This window comes from Bufo gargarizans, chromosome 7 (assembly GCF_014858855.1).
Source record: "Bufo gargarizans isolate SCDJY-AF-19 chromosome 7, ASM1485885v1, whole genome shotgun sequence".
NCBI lineage: Eukaryota > Metazoa > Chordata > Amphibia > Anura > Bufonidae > Bufo > Bufo gargarizans.
In genome coordinates this window covers 41289814-41303140 of record NC_058086.1, presented here as the reverse complement: position 1 = coordinate 41303140, position 13327 = coordinate 41289814, and the positions used below count along the sequence as shown (strand labels likewise).

General features: G+C 43.1%; 1 protein-coding gene across 2 annotated transcripts in view; it reads right to left on the bottom strand.

Moving 5' to 3' along the window:
- NEGR1 (neuronal growth regulator 1) overlaps positions 1-13327 on the bottom strand; it is a 488212-nt gene that overhangs the window by 473730 nt on the left and 1155 nt on the right. The window lies entirely within an intron of this gene.

Here is a 13327-nt window from a genome sequence, read left to right as displayed (position 1 = left end):
TATATTCTTGTAAATAGGAGGCAGTATTATAGTAGTTATATTCTTGTACATAGGAGCAGTATTATAGTAGTTATATTCTTGTACATAGGAGCAGTATTATAGTAGTTATATTCTTGTACATAGGAGCAGTATTATAGTAGTTATATTCTTGTACATAGGAGACAGTATTATAGTAGTTATATTCTTGTACATAGGAACAGTATTATAGTAGTTATATTCTTGTACATAGGAGCAGTATTATAGTAGTTATAGTCTTGTACATAGGAGCAGTATTATAGTAGTTATATTCATGTATATATGGGGCAGTATTATAGTAGTTATATTCTTGTACATAGGAGCAGTATTATAGTAGTTATAGTCTTGTACATAGGAGCAGTATTATAGTAGTTATATTCTTGTACATAGGAGCAGTATTATAGTAGTAATATCCTTGTACATAGGAGCAGTATTATAGTAGTTATATTCTTGTACATAGGAGCAGTATTATAGTAGTTATATTCTTGTACATAGGAGGCAGTATTATAGTAGTTATATTCCTGTACATAGGAGGCAGTATTATAGTAGTTATATTCTTGTACATAGGAGCAGTATTATAGTAGTATATTCTTATACATTTGAGTAGTATGATATCAGTCATGTTCTTGTATATAGGAGGCAGTATTATAGTAGTTATACTCTTTTATACATTATATAAGGGACAGTATTATAGTAGTTTCGTCAGGCGGACACCAAAACGCTGCAGGCAGCCTCCAGAGCGGAATGGTGACTGATCGGAGCCAAACTGATGCATTCTGAGCGGTTCCTTTTCCATTCAGAATGCATTAGGGCAAAACTGATCCGTTTTGGACAGCGTGTGAGAGCCCTGAACGGATCTCACAAATGGAACACTAAAACGCCAGTGTGAAAGTAGCCTTAGAAACTTAATTTTCACACTGACAATAAGTTTTCTCTAGTGTAAAGTGAATGGAAACTCTGTGCCACATGTTGAGACATGATGAAACTATTATCTTTAATGTGCACTGACATCACCAAATACCATCACACCTTAATTTACACTGGAATCACATACCTTGACATGTGAACATGGATATGACCTTATACAGACGTGGACAAAATTGTTGGTACCCTTTGGTCAATGAAAGAAAAAGTCACAATGGTCACAGAAATAACTTTAATCTGACAAAAGTAATAATAAATTAAAATTCTATAAATGTTAACCAATGAAAGTCAGACATTGTTTTTCAACCATGCTTCAACAGAATTATGTAAAAAAATAAACTCATGAAACAGGCATGGACAAAAATGATGGTACCCCTAACTTAATATTTTGTTGCGCAACCTTTTGAGGCAATCACTGCAATCAAACGCTTCCTGTAACTGTCAATGAGACATCTGCACCTCTCAGCAGGTATTTTGGCCCACTCCTCATGAGCAAACTGCTCCAGTTGTGTCCGGTTTGAAGGGTGCCTTTTCCAGACTGCATGTTTCAGCTCCTTCCAAAGATGCTCAATAGGATTGAGGTCAGGGCTCATAGAAGGCCACTTTAGAATAGTCCAATTTTTTCCTCTTAGCCATTCTTGGGTGTTTTTAGCGGTGTGTTTTGGGTCATTGTCCTGTTGCAAGACCCATGACCTGCGACTGAGACCAAGCTTTCTGACACTGGCTAGTACATTTCTCTCTAGAATTCCTTGATAGTCTTGAGATTTCATTGTACCCTGCACAGATTCAAGACACCCTGTGCCAGACGCAGCAAAGCAGCCCCAGAACATAACAGAGCCTCCTCCATGTTTCACAGTAGGGACAGTGTTCTTTTCTTGATATGCTTCATTTTTTCGTCTGTGAACATACAGCTGATGTGCCTTGGCAAAAACTTCGATTTTTGTCTCATCTGTCCACAGGACATTCTCCCAGAAGCTTTGTGGCTTGTCAACATGTAGTTTGGCATATTCCAGTCTTGCTTTTTTATGATTCGTTTTCAACAATGGTGTCCTCCTTGGTCGTCTCCCATGTAGTCCACTTTGGCTCAAACAACGACGGATGGTGCGATCTGACACTGATGTTCCTTGAGCATGAAGTTCACCTTGAATCTCTTTAGAAGTCTTTCTAGGCTCTTTTGTTACCATTCGGATTATCCGTCTCTTAGATTTGTCATCAATTTTCCTCCTGCGGCCACGTCCAGGGAGGTTGGCTACAGTCCCATGGATCTTAAACTTATGAATAATATGTGCAACTGTACTCACAGGAACATCTAGTTGCTTGGAGATGGTCTTATAGCCTTTACCTTTAACATGCTTGTCTATAATTTTCTTTCTGATCTCTTGAGACAGCTCTTTCCTTTGCTTCCTCTGGTCCATGTCGAGTGTGGTACACACCATATCACCAAACAACACAGTGATTACCTGGAGCCATATATATAGGCCCAATGGCTGATTACAAGGTTGTAGACACCTGTGATGCTAATTAGTGGACACACCTTGAATTAACATGTCCCTTTGGTCACATTATGTTCTGTGTTTTCTAGGGGTACCATCATTTTTGTCCATGCCTGTTTCATGAGTTTATTTTTTTACATAATTCTGTTGAAGCATAGTTGAAAAACAATGTCTGACTTTCATTGGTTAACATTTATAGAATTTTAATTTATTATTACTTTTGTCAGATTAAAGTTATTTCTGTGACCATTGTGACTTTTTCTTTCATTGACCAAAGGGTACCAACAATTTTGTCCACGTCTGTAAGCTGCCTTATTTGGCACTAGGTGTGAATAGAGAGGACACAGAGGAGAAGAACTATATTAACACTGAAATATTCTTATTTAGAACTAGCAGAAGGACTCGGCTTCGCTCGGGTATATTTCATCTATTTATTTTCATCTGTTTGTGTGTGTCGTTAAAAGATATCGACAGCATCCCCCATAACAGTGACCTCTACAGCAGCCCGCACCTTTAACAGTGAACTCCACAGTCTCCCACCCCTTTACACTGACCCCCCAAAGTCCCCCGCCACTGGGACCTCCACAGCAGCACATCCCCTTAACTTTGAGTTTCACAGCACCCCACTCCCCTGACAGTGACCTCCTCAGGGGCCTGCCCCCTTAACATTGACCTTCAAAGTACCACGCTGCCTTAACAGTGACCTCACAGTAGTTGCCCCTTTAATAGTGGTCCCCGCCCCTTTAACAGTGACCTCCACAGCGGCCTGCCCTCCTTAACAGTAACATCCACAGTGCCCGCCCCTTTAACAGTGACCTCCACAGTGCCCTGCCCCTTTGATGCTAGGGCTACACAACGACATGCGTCACGTGACATTTTGTCTCGACAATTTTTATAGTGATAGGCTATGGCGTGGCACTGCGACATGTGACATGCTGCGACTGCGAGACGACTGTTGCAAAAAATCCATCCAAGATGGATTTTTCTGCGACTGTCACAGTCACAGCATGTCACATGCGACACCATAGCCTATTATTATAAAAATTGTCGCGCGACATTGGTGCGCTATGTGTCGTGCGACTTATTGTCGTCGTGTAGCCCTAGCCTAAAGCTGACCTACAGCAGTGAAGACAAATGGCTGGGTTGTTATGGAAACCTGGAGTAAAACTGTGTGTATGTGGAGACTAAGGGCCTGCGAGCTTCTATTGGCTGATAAGGGACATGTGACCGTGTGTATGGCAGTTGGGATATGAAGTGAAAGACTTGCAGGCTTGTATTGGCTAATGCAGGTCATTTTGGGGGAATATCCCAGGAACCCTACGTCCTAGAGAGCTGAGACCCCCACAAGATTTCTTTCCAGGTAGCAAGGGATGTGTATACCAGGTTGCGTTTTTGAGTGATCGCGGAACAGACACACATACATATATACTGTACGTCCTTCTTTATATAATTTCAGGTAATTTTACATAAAGAATGAGCTGGAAAAAAAGCTTTCAGATCCACAAGGTTCCCATTATTGCAGATGTCTACTTCTGAATCAATACCTTGGCAATAATGAGCCCTATATAGCGTTTATAATTTTTTCTGCTTTCACAGGGGGATAAGGGGCCACCAGTGATACACAATTAAGCGTCTTCCTCCACACACATGGCTGCCAATGCAGATGTGGTGAGCATGAACATCCAGTGGTCAGCATTTTTTATCTCATAACTCCTGTAACAAGATGACAGCTTATTTAATCCTCTGGAGACATAACTTCAAGAGTCAAGCTGTAAATTTGCCGTGAAATGACAGGCATCCCTGTGGTATTTTTCTTAATGTTGCTGATACTGACTAATATCTACAGATATGAATATGGGCCATTCGCCTGAAACGTCTTCACAATAGGGTAGAATTTTTAAAATGGAAGGTGAATCTAAATATTTAGTAGAAAGGAACATTCACTAATATATTAATGTGTAATATTCAGAATTATCCAGGCTCTGGCATTGCCTTTGGATTTGTATGTATGGCAAAGCTGGAGAAAGAACATATGGATGGATGCCTTGGACATTTGCTGTTTCCTTTTTTGAGTCTTGGTCAACCAAGTCAAACCTTCTACTTGAAGCATCATTGACCAGACTGAAGCATTTGCTCATTTTCTATGTAATCTGAGAAGATCCAACTCATTGAAGAAGACCATTCTGTTTGGAAGAGTGGAAGGTAGACGATGAAGACAAGGACCATTAGCAAGATGAAGGAAGACAACCACAGAAACCATGAACATTGAGAAGCCTGACGGCCCAAACAGTAAATGATACGATGTCGAGAACCAGTATTCATACGTTGTATATACTAAGACTTCAGACCAGTGGTGTCTGTTTGTTTTTAGGAAGGCTTTATAACATCTTAGAAGTGAATACTGGTTTGACCTAGACCAGAGTTGGTATGTCTCAATAAATGAAAAATACCAGAGTTGTCAACCAAACTCTAGTTCAGCCAATAGCTACTTTGTGCGTGACGCCAACTCGGCTTGGCTGAGTATGAATTTTTTTATTATTATTTTTTGACGGGAATAAGCTGCTGTCAGAAACCTGTAGAAATCCAGCTTGTGCAATCCTGGAGGTCCAATACACATTAGATTGTTGGCTTATTTTGATGGAATTACAAATTGCAATTTTTTCTGATATTTATAGGTAGCTTAAAGGGATTGACCAGGATGTGAAAAAACCAAGGTTGCATTCCTTCAAAAGAAGAACCTGTCCACGGGTTATGTCTGACATTGCAACTCTGCCCCTTCACCTCTGCAGAGCTGAGATGTAAAACCAGGCACAGACCATGGACAGAAGCGGTGCTGGTTTTAGAAGAAAGCAGCCATGTTTTTCTAACCCTTTAAGGTACGGCACCTTGGCCATCTACCTGTACAACCCAGGAAAGGTAGTGAGGAACATTGCAGCTTCATCACTCATAATTCACTATGATATATCGTTGTATTGTGCCACCCAGGCTTCTGGATGTTATATTCCTATATGCTATGCTCTTCTGACCATGAAACATCAACATAAACCATCATGTGTAGCCAGCAGGGTGGCCCACAGAGCCCATATTCCTCTGTACTGTGTAATCATAGACATTTTGTGTGCTGCCATAGGATGCTTCCATGGGATTTTGCATTCAGCCCTGAAAGCAGTAGGGAGACTATCTCTGCTATGCTGCCTCCAATGGAGGATGCCATGATTGGTTTTTCATACAAATTTGGTCCAAAAAAAGTTCTTATGTCTCCATATGAAATGGGAGTCATATGGCGGTACAGCAGGGCCCCATATACATCTGTGGGCGCTCTCATTGGCATGCCAAGGGGGAAGGGGTCTACCTCAGATACTGTACCAGCTATGACCAGGCTGCCAGACAGTAGAGGGAAGGGGCCAAGGGGACATTCCAAGGTCCTCTGTTACAGACCTTATGCTTGGTGGTAATAGGACAATGTTGCAATAGCAAAATAAATAAATGAGAACTATATTTGTATTTTAGCAGTTTGATGTTTTATTGAACACATTCCTCATTGTATTAACCCTTCAAGTTCTGCCCATTATTTTATTTTTTTTGCAAATAAGAAAGGGTTAGGAAGAATCACTTGCATGCATTCATTTCTTGGAGGCAGCCAAACGTCTTGTTCCTCTCCTTATCAATCTACTTCACCACTGCACCTCATCCCCATATATATATATTACAGAAACCTCAGCAAACCGCATTGTGAAATCGTAGATCTGCGACATGAAGCAGCTGCAGTAAATCTCAGCAGAACTAGATGGTTTTTTTTTTTTGTTTTTTTTAGGCCTCAATTTACAATTCAATCCACATCTGGTGAAAAAGAAAATAATCAGAAAACTGCTGTATTTCACAGTTACAGGCTATGAGTATGTTTATGGAAGAAGAAAATCTACAGCAATTTAGTTAATATGTTGAGTAAAATGGGGTTTTTGCACAGAAAAAGCATCACATTACTGGCCCTGCAAAACGGGAAAGTCTTCTGAGAGGTCATAGATATATGTGGGAAATATGGCACCACCAGGTTTGCTCCGCTATTTCTCTAATTCAGGGATGCCCAACCTGTGGCCCTCCAGCTGTTGCAAAACTATCATTCCCAGCATGCCTGGACAGCCTACAGCTATAAGGGCATGCTGGGAGTTGTAGTTTTGCAAGAGCTGGAGGGCTGCAGGTTGAGCATCCCTACTCTAAGGCCTCTTGCACATGAACGCTGTGCATCCGTTCCGTGCATCGGGGACCGCAGTTTGAGGCCCCCGATGCACGGCCAACATCCGAGACAGATCGATACCCATTCAACTCGATTGGGTCCGTGATCCGTCCGCACCGCAAAAAAATAGAACAAGCTCTATTTTTTTTGCGGTACGGAGGCACGGACAGAAGCACTACGGAGTGCTTCCGTGGGGTTCCGATCCGTGCTTCCGTTCCGCATCTCCGTTATTGCGGACCCATTCAAGTGAATGGGTCTGCATCCATGAATGCAAGAGGCCTAACTCTCATAGAAATGACTGGGGAGAATCAAGCACATGAGCAGCCACATCTCCATTCATTGCAAGCCTGGATGCAGTGGGAGGTACTGGGATATGATCACCATGGGGTCTATATGACCTAATAGAGAATAGGACCAGGGGCTGTCTCAGTTGGATGGCCCCTTTATAATCTAGTCAGGGGCGTAGATAAGGGGGGGGGGATAGGGGGGTTCAAACTTCCCTCAGAGTGTCTGTCCTCAGCATCAGTGGCGGATTTACGGATTACAATAGGGACGTTCGGGTCGGCAGCCCCGGGCCCAGCACCGCTGGGGGGCCCAACGCTGACCCGAACGCCCACATACTGCGGCGGGGCACGGGAGCGCATAGCTCCCTGTCCCGTCGCCGATCACCGCCATAGGCTTCAGGCCTTGTAGGCCTGAGGCCTATGCGGTAGTAAAATCCCTGCGCAGGCATGCGTGATGACATCATCGCACGCCTGTGTCAGGACGCAGCACTGTGGCGCGCCTGACTCTTCCAGCCTTCCTCTGCGAGCAAGCGCCTTGCCCTGGACATAGGTGAGAATTTAGCTTTTCATTTTTTGTTCATTTTTTTTATTTTTATTTCATGTGCCTACTTTGGGGGACATGTGGGGGGGACACACAGGAGGACATATTAGGGAAGATAAATCGAGTACATGGGGGGGATGTGGGGGCTGTATGGGGCCAAATTATTATGAGAGGGACTACTATGTGGGGGCAAATTACTAGATGGGGCAGTGTGGGGGCAAATTGCTATGTGGGGGCAGTGTGGGGAAGTTGCTATGTGGGGGCAAATTACTATGTGGGGGCAGTGTGGTGGAAATTACTATGTGGGGGCAGTGTGGTGGAAATTACTATGTGGAGGCAGTGTGGTGGAAATTACTATGTGGGGGCAATGTGGTGGAAATTACTATGTGGGGGCAATGTGGTGGAAATTACTATGTGGGGGCAGTGTGGTGGAAATTACTATGTGGGGGCAATGTGGTGGAAATTACTATGTGGGGGCAATGTGGTGGAAATTACTATGTGGGGGCAGTGTGGTGGAAATTACTATGTGGGGGCAGTGTGGTGGAAATTACTATGTGGGGGCAATGTGGTGGAAATTACTATGTGGGGGCAGTGTGGTGGAAATTACTATCTGGGGGCAATGTGGTGGAAATTACTATGTGGGGGCAGTGTGGTGGAAATTACTATGTGGGGGCAGTGTGGTGGAAATTACTATGTGGGGGCAGTGTGGTGGAAATTACTATGTGGGGGCAGTGTGGTGGAAATTACTATGTGGGGGCAGTGTGGTGGAAATTACTATATGGGGGCAGTGTGGTGGAAATTACTATGTGGGGGCAGTGTGGTGGAAATTACTATGTGGGGGCAATGTGGTGGAAATTACTATGTGGGGGCAGTGTGGTGGAAATTACTATGTGGGGGCAGTGTGGTGGAAATTTCTATATGGGGGCAGTGTGGTGGAAATTACTATGTGGGGGCAATGTGGTGGAAATTACTATGTGGGGGCAGTGTGGTGGAAATTACTATGTGGGGGCAGTGTGGTGGAAATTACTATATGGGGGCAGTGTGGTGGAAATTACTATGTGGGGGCAATGTGGTGGAAATTACTATGTGGGGGCAGTGTGGTGGAAATTACTATGTGGGGGCAGTGTGGTGGAAATTACTATGTGGGGGCAGTGTGGTGGAAATTACTGTGTGGGGGCAAACTACTATATGAGGGCAGCTTGGGGGAAATTACTGTGTGGGGGCAAATTACTATGGGGGATTACTATGTGGGGGCAGTGTGGTACAAATTACTATATGGGGGTGTTGCTATTGGGGAGGCACTGTAGGGGCAATTCTATTATTTCTGGGGACACTATACAGGGATTATTGCCTGGAGCACAATAGAGGGTGGTATTATTATTGGGGGCACTCTAGGGCAGTGTTTCCCAACCAGTGTGCCTCCAGCTGTTGCAAAACTACAACTCTCAGCATGCCCGCACAGCCAAAGGCTGTCCAGGCATGCTGGGAGTTGTAGTTTTGCAACAGCTGGAGGCACGCTGGTTTGGAAACACTGCTCTAGGGGACATTAAAGCTGCTGTGAACACTATAGGAACATTTGGGGTAATTTATCAAACTGGTGTAATGCAGAACTGGCTTAGTTGCCCATAGCAGCCAATCAGATCCCACCTTTCAAATTTGACAGCTCTTTTGGAAATCCAGTTCTACTTTACACCAGTTTAATAAATTACCCCAATTATGTCTATTAGGGTCACTATTTTTTCAGCAGTATAGTTCCTGGGGCATTGGGGAGCACAACGGGCACAGTATTGGGGGTGGCAGCAGGATGACACTGTGGGGACACCAGGATGAGGAGGTTGATGGAAAAATTTAGAAATCTAACGTGTCTGTGTTACAAACTGTAGAGACGAGATGTGGCTGAAAGAATTAGTCATGGCGGTCCGGGTCAAATGGAGGAGAAGAGGAAAGAGAAGGTCTACATGACAGGAGATGTCACTGGATGTAAGAGGTATGTGGTGCTGTATTCTCCTCCATGTCTTTTTTATTACAATTATATGTATTTTAAATTTGGCGACCAAATTTTTCAGTTTAGGACCCAATTTGGGGTATTTTAAGTTAGTGATAGATTATTAGATAGTAGTAGTACATATACTTTGCACAAGTAGCTCACTTAGTGTCACCCATCCAAACTCTATATAGTGTATAGTGTCTTTTTGGCTTTGGAGTTCTCCCTTACGCTACTTTCACACTGGCGTTTTCGCATTCCGTTTGTGAGATCCGTTCAGGGCTCTCACACGCCGTCCAAAATGGATCAGTTTTGCCCTTAATGCATTCTGAATGGAAAAGGATCCGCTCAGAATGCATCAGTTTGGCTCCGGTCCGTCTCAATTCCGCTTTGGAGGCGGACACCAAAACGCTGCTTGTGTCTGACGAAGCGGAGCCAAACGGATCCGTCCTGACACACAATGTAAGTCAATGGGGACGAATCCGTTTTAACTGACACAATCTGGCAATAATAGAAAACGGATCTGTCCCCCATTGACTTTTAATGGCGTTCAAGACGGATCAGTTTTGGTTATTTTAAAGATAATACAAACGGATCCGTTCCGAACCGATGCAGGCGGTTGTATTATCTGAACGGATGCGTTTGTGCAGATCCATGACGCGAGTGTGAAAGTAGCCTTAGGGAGGTTCTGTCACTTCTCCTCACTTGCATTCAGCATGGAACATCTATTCTCATGCCGCGCCATTCCTTTATTATTCCCGCTAGAAGTTACAAATGAATTGCTAGCAGTTTACATGACAGACCAGCTGGGAGTCACCAGTTGTGGGTGTTTCCCTACACAGTCTGATGCTGGCAGCGCCGATTGGATAAACGTAACGCCTCATGCCCAGCCGTGTCCGTATTGTGCCCTGCAAACCGCTCGAATGGGTCTGCAATACGGAAGGAGCGGAGATACGGAACCCCACAGAAGCACTACGGAGTGCCTCTGTGGGGTTTCTCTCCATGCGTTTGCACCGCAAAAAAAATAGAACATGTTCTTTTTTTTTTTGCGGTGCAGACGGGTCATAGAACCATTCAAGTTGAATGGGTCTGCATCCGTCTGTGGCAATCGCATGGATGGGGACGTTCGTTTGCATGAGGCCTAAGACTTTGCAGGGACACCCCCCCCCCCCCCAACTGGTGACACTCATCTGGACCGTCAATAAAAACTGTGAGTAATTCATGAATAACTTCTAGCTGAAATTATAAAGGAATGGCGCACCGTAGAGTCCTAAGAATAGAGGCTCATGGATTGTTGTATAAGTAGTTTCTAACAGAGATGTAAAGAGAGGTGATGATGGGTTCTCTTTAAAAATTGTAAAATGCATTTTCTTATCATCTGGAGTGAAAATGGAGAAAATTGGACATTGAAGTCAAATGAACATGGCCATTCCTTTCTACCCTCCCTGGAGAAAATACGGTGTGCATAACCCTTGTGCTAACCCACCCAGTGTCTGGAGGGAGCCCTGTTCACTGGTAATGAGGGAGGAATAACCAAAACTGGAACCACTCCTCTCCATGGACCCCATAGCAGCTGCAGGGGCTGCCTCAGCGATGTGTGGTCTCTTCACCGTGACTGTCAGGTCTGCATTAATTTCCAGCTCGCATCTTACATGAAGTGTGAAATATCATTGGTCTGAACGACCTACTGTGAATGCAAATGTCTTGGAACAGACAACAAGGTGGGGAAGTAAAATTTAGAGAGATAACAACCACCTCACGGTTTCCGGGTAGCGAATCTCGGCAGATTCGCGAAATATCACAAATGCAAATATTCACAATCATCAAATGTCAACGTGAAGTCGTTTTCAGACCTCGCAACTCAATCTGATATATCCGCAAGTTCATTGTGCAAGTCATAGGAGAAGAATCCAGCCTTGCAGCATCGAACTGAGGAGCCGAGACTTGTCAGGGCAAGGAGGCTGCATTGTGATTCGATGGGAATGGTAGAGGAATATGCCAAGGAGAAGGAGAAGAAGGAGAAGAAGAAGAAGGAGAAGAAGGAGAAGAAGGAGAAGAAGAAGAAGAAGAAGAAGAAGAAGAAAATCCCTTTATTGTCCCTCAGTGGGGAAATTTTGGCATAACAGCAGCAATCACATTCACAACAAGAGCAGAATAAGAGTAATTAGAAATTAAAGAGTAAAATACAAGAAAAACATGACACAGAATTTACTTAAAAAATCCACCCAAAAAAAAATCAAAAACAAACAAATAAGGTGTATAGATATACAGGAATGTGTGATAGATAGATAGATAGATAGATAGATAGATAGATAGATAGATAGATAGATAGATAGATAGATAAATATGGGATGGATAGATATGGGATACATTAGAATGATTGGTTGATAGATATGGGATGGGTAGATATGGGATAGACAGATATGGGATGGATAGATATGGGATACACTAAGAAAAATCTCAATAAAAATTATCTTTGAAAGATATGGGATACATTAGAATGATAGATAGATAGATAGATAGATAGATAGATAGATAGATATGGGATGGGTAGATATGGGATACATTAGAATAATAGATATTAGATAGATAGATAGATATGGGATAGACAGATATGGGATGGGTAGATATGGGATACATTAGAATGATAGATATTAGATAGATAGATAGATAGATAGATAGATAGATAGATATGGGATAGGCAGATATGGGATGGATAGATATGGGATACATTAGAATGATAGATATTAGATAGATAGATAGATATGGGATAGACAGATATGGGATGGATAGATATGGGATACATTAGAATGATAGATATTAGATAGATCAGAGCAGTGTGGATTGGCCGTTACATAAATCGCTCACACTTTTCCAGCCTCCCCTATCTCTCTCGCCTGTATTTCGGCTCCCCTCTGTTTGTCTCGCTGCACTTACTTCGTTCACTGGACTGATTTTTAGCCCCAGAAATTCTTATCCCAGCCATTAACCCTTTATGTGACACACTTAATAAATGCCATGGAATTCCCATTCTGCTTGACCTCAGTAGATGAATGGTTTACTTTAAGGTTCTATGAAAACACAGGACAAAACGCAAAAGGCTACACCACCGAAATGCAGCGTAATCAGCTTCAGCAAGACAAACCCCAAACCCATGTCCCCCCTGGCAAGCAGGACTTTAACGACGTTCGGATTGCTCGAGGCAATAAAAAAAGAGCAGATCAAAGTGACTGCGGTTATCAAGCAATGCATAGATGTCTACGGTGATGGAGAAGTGAAATGGCAATATGGCAATACGCAAAGGAAGGATGCTGCAAAGTACAAAGTATCAATTGGTAATTGTAAGCCTTAATGAAGGAAAGTTTGCAGGGGAAGGGAAGCGATGGCCAACGCTGAAGCCATAGAGGACTGGAACAGATCCCCAGCACCATATGTGGATGCCATTTATTAAGACAAGACATCAGCAAGGTTTATCTCATAATCTCCCATCTACTAATGACTCACGAAGTAGGGTGAGGGCTGCAGTGAAAAACATGGCATGCTTCATACCCTATAAGCAAGTATTTAACATGAATTGACTGGCAAGTCACTTGCTATGGGTAGAACTGATACATACACAATGCATATTGACAAACACAGAGATACAACAAGATACATTGTAGCACAACAGTCACAAGAGGAACCAGAACAGAATATCCTATAGTTTTCTGTATCACTCATAGCCAGATGATCAGGTAGGCAAACATGGACACACGAGCTATGATATTAACCCTGTAATATCCATAGTATAGGACACAGAATAGACACATGCTCCAGTGCATTACACAAAGAGTGACTAATAACCCACACACA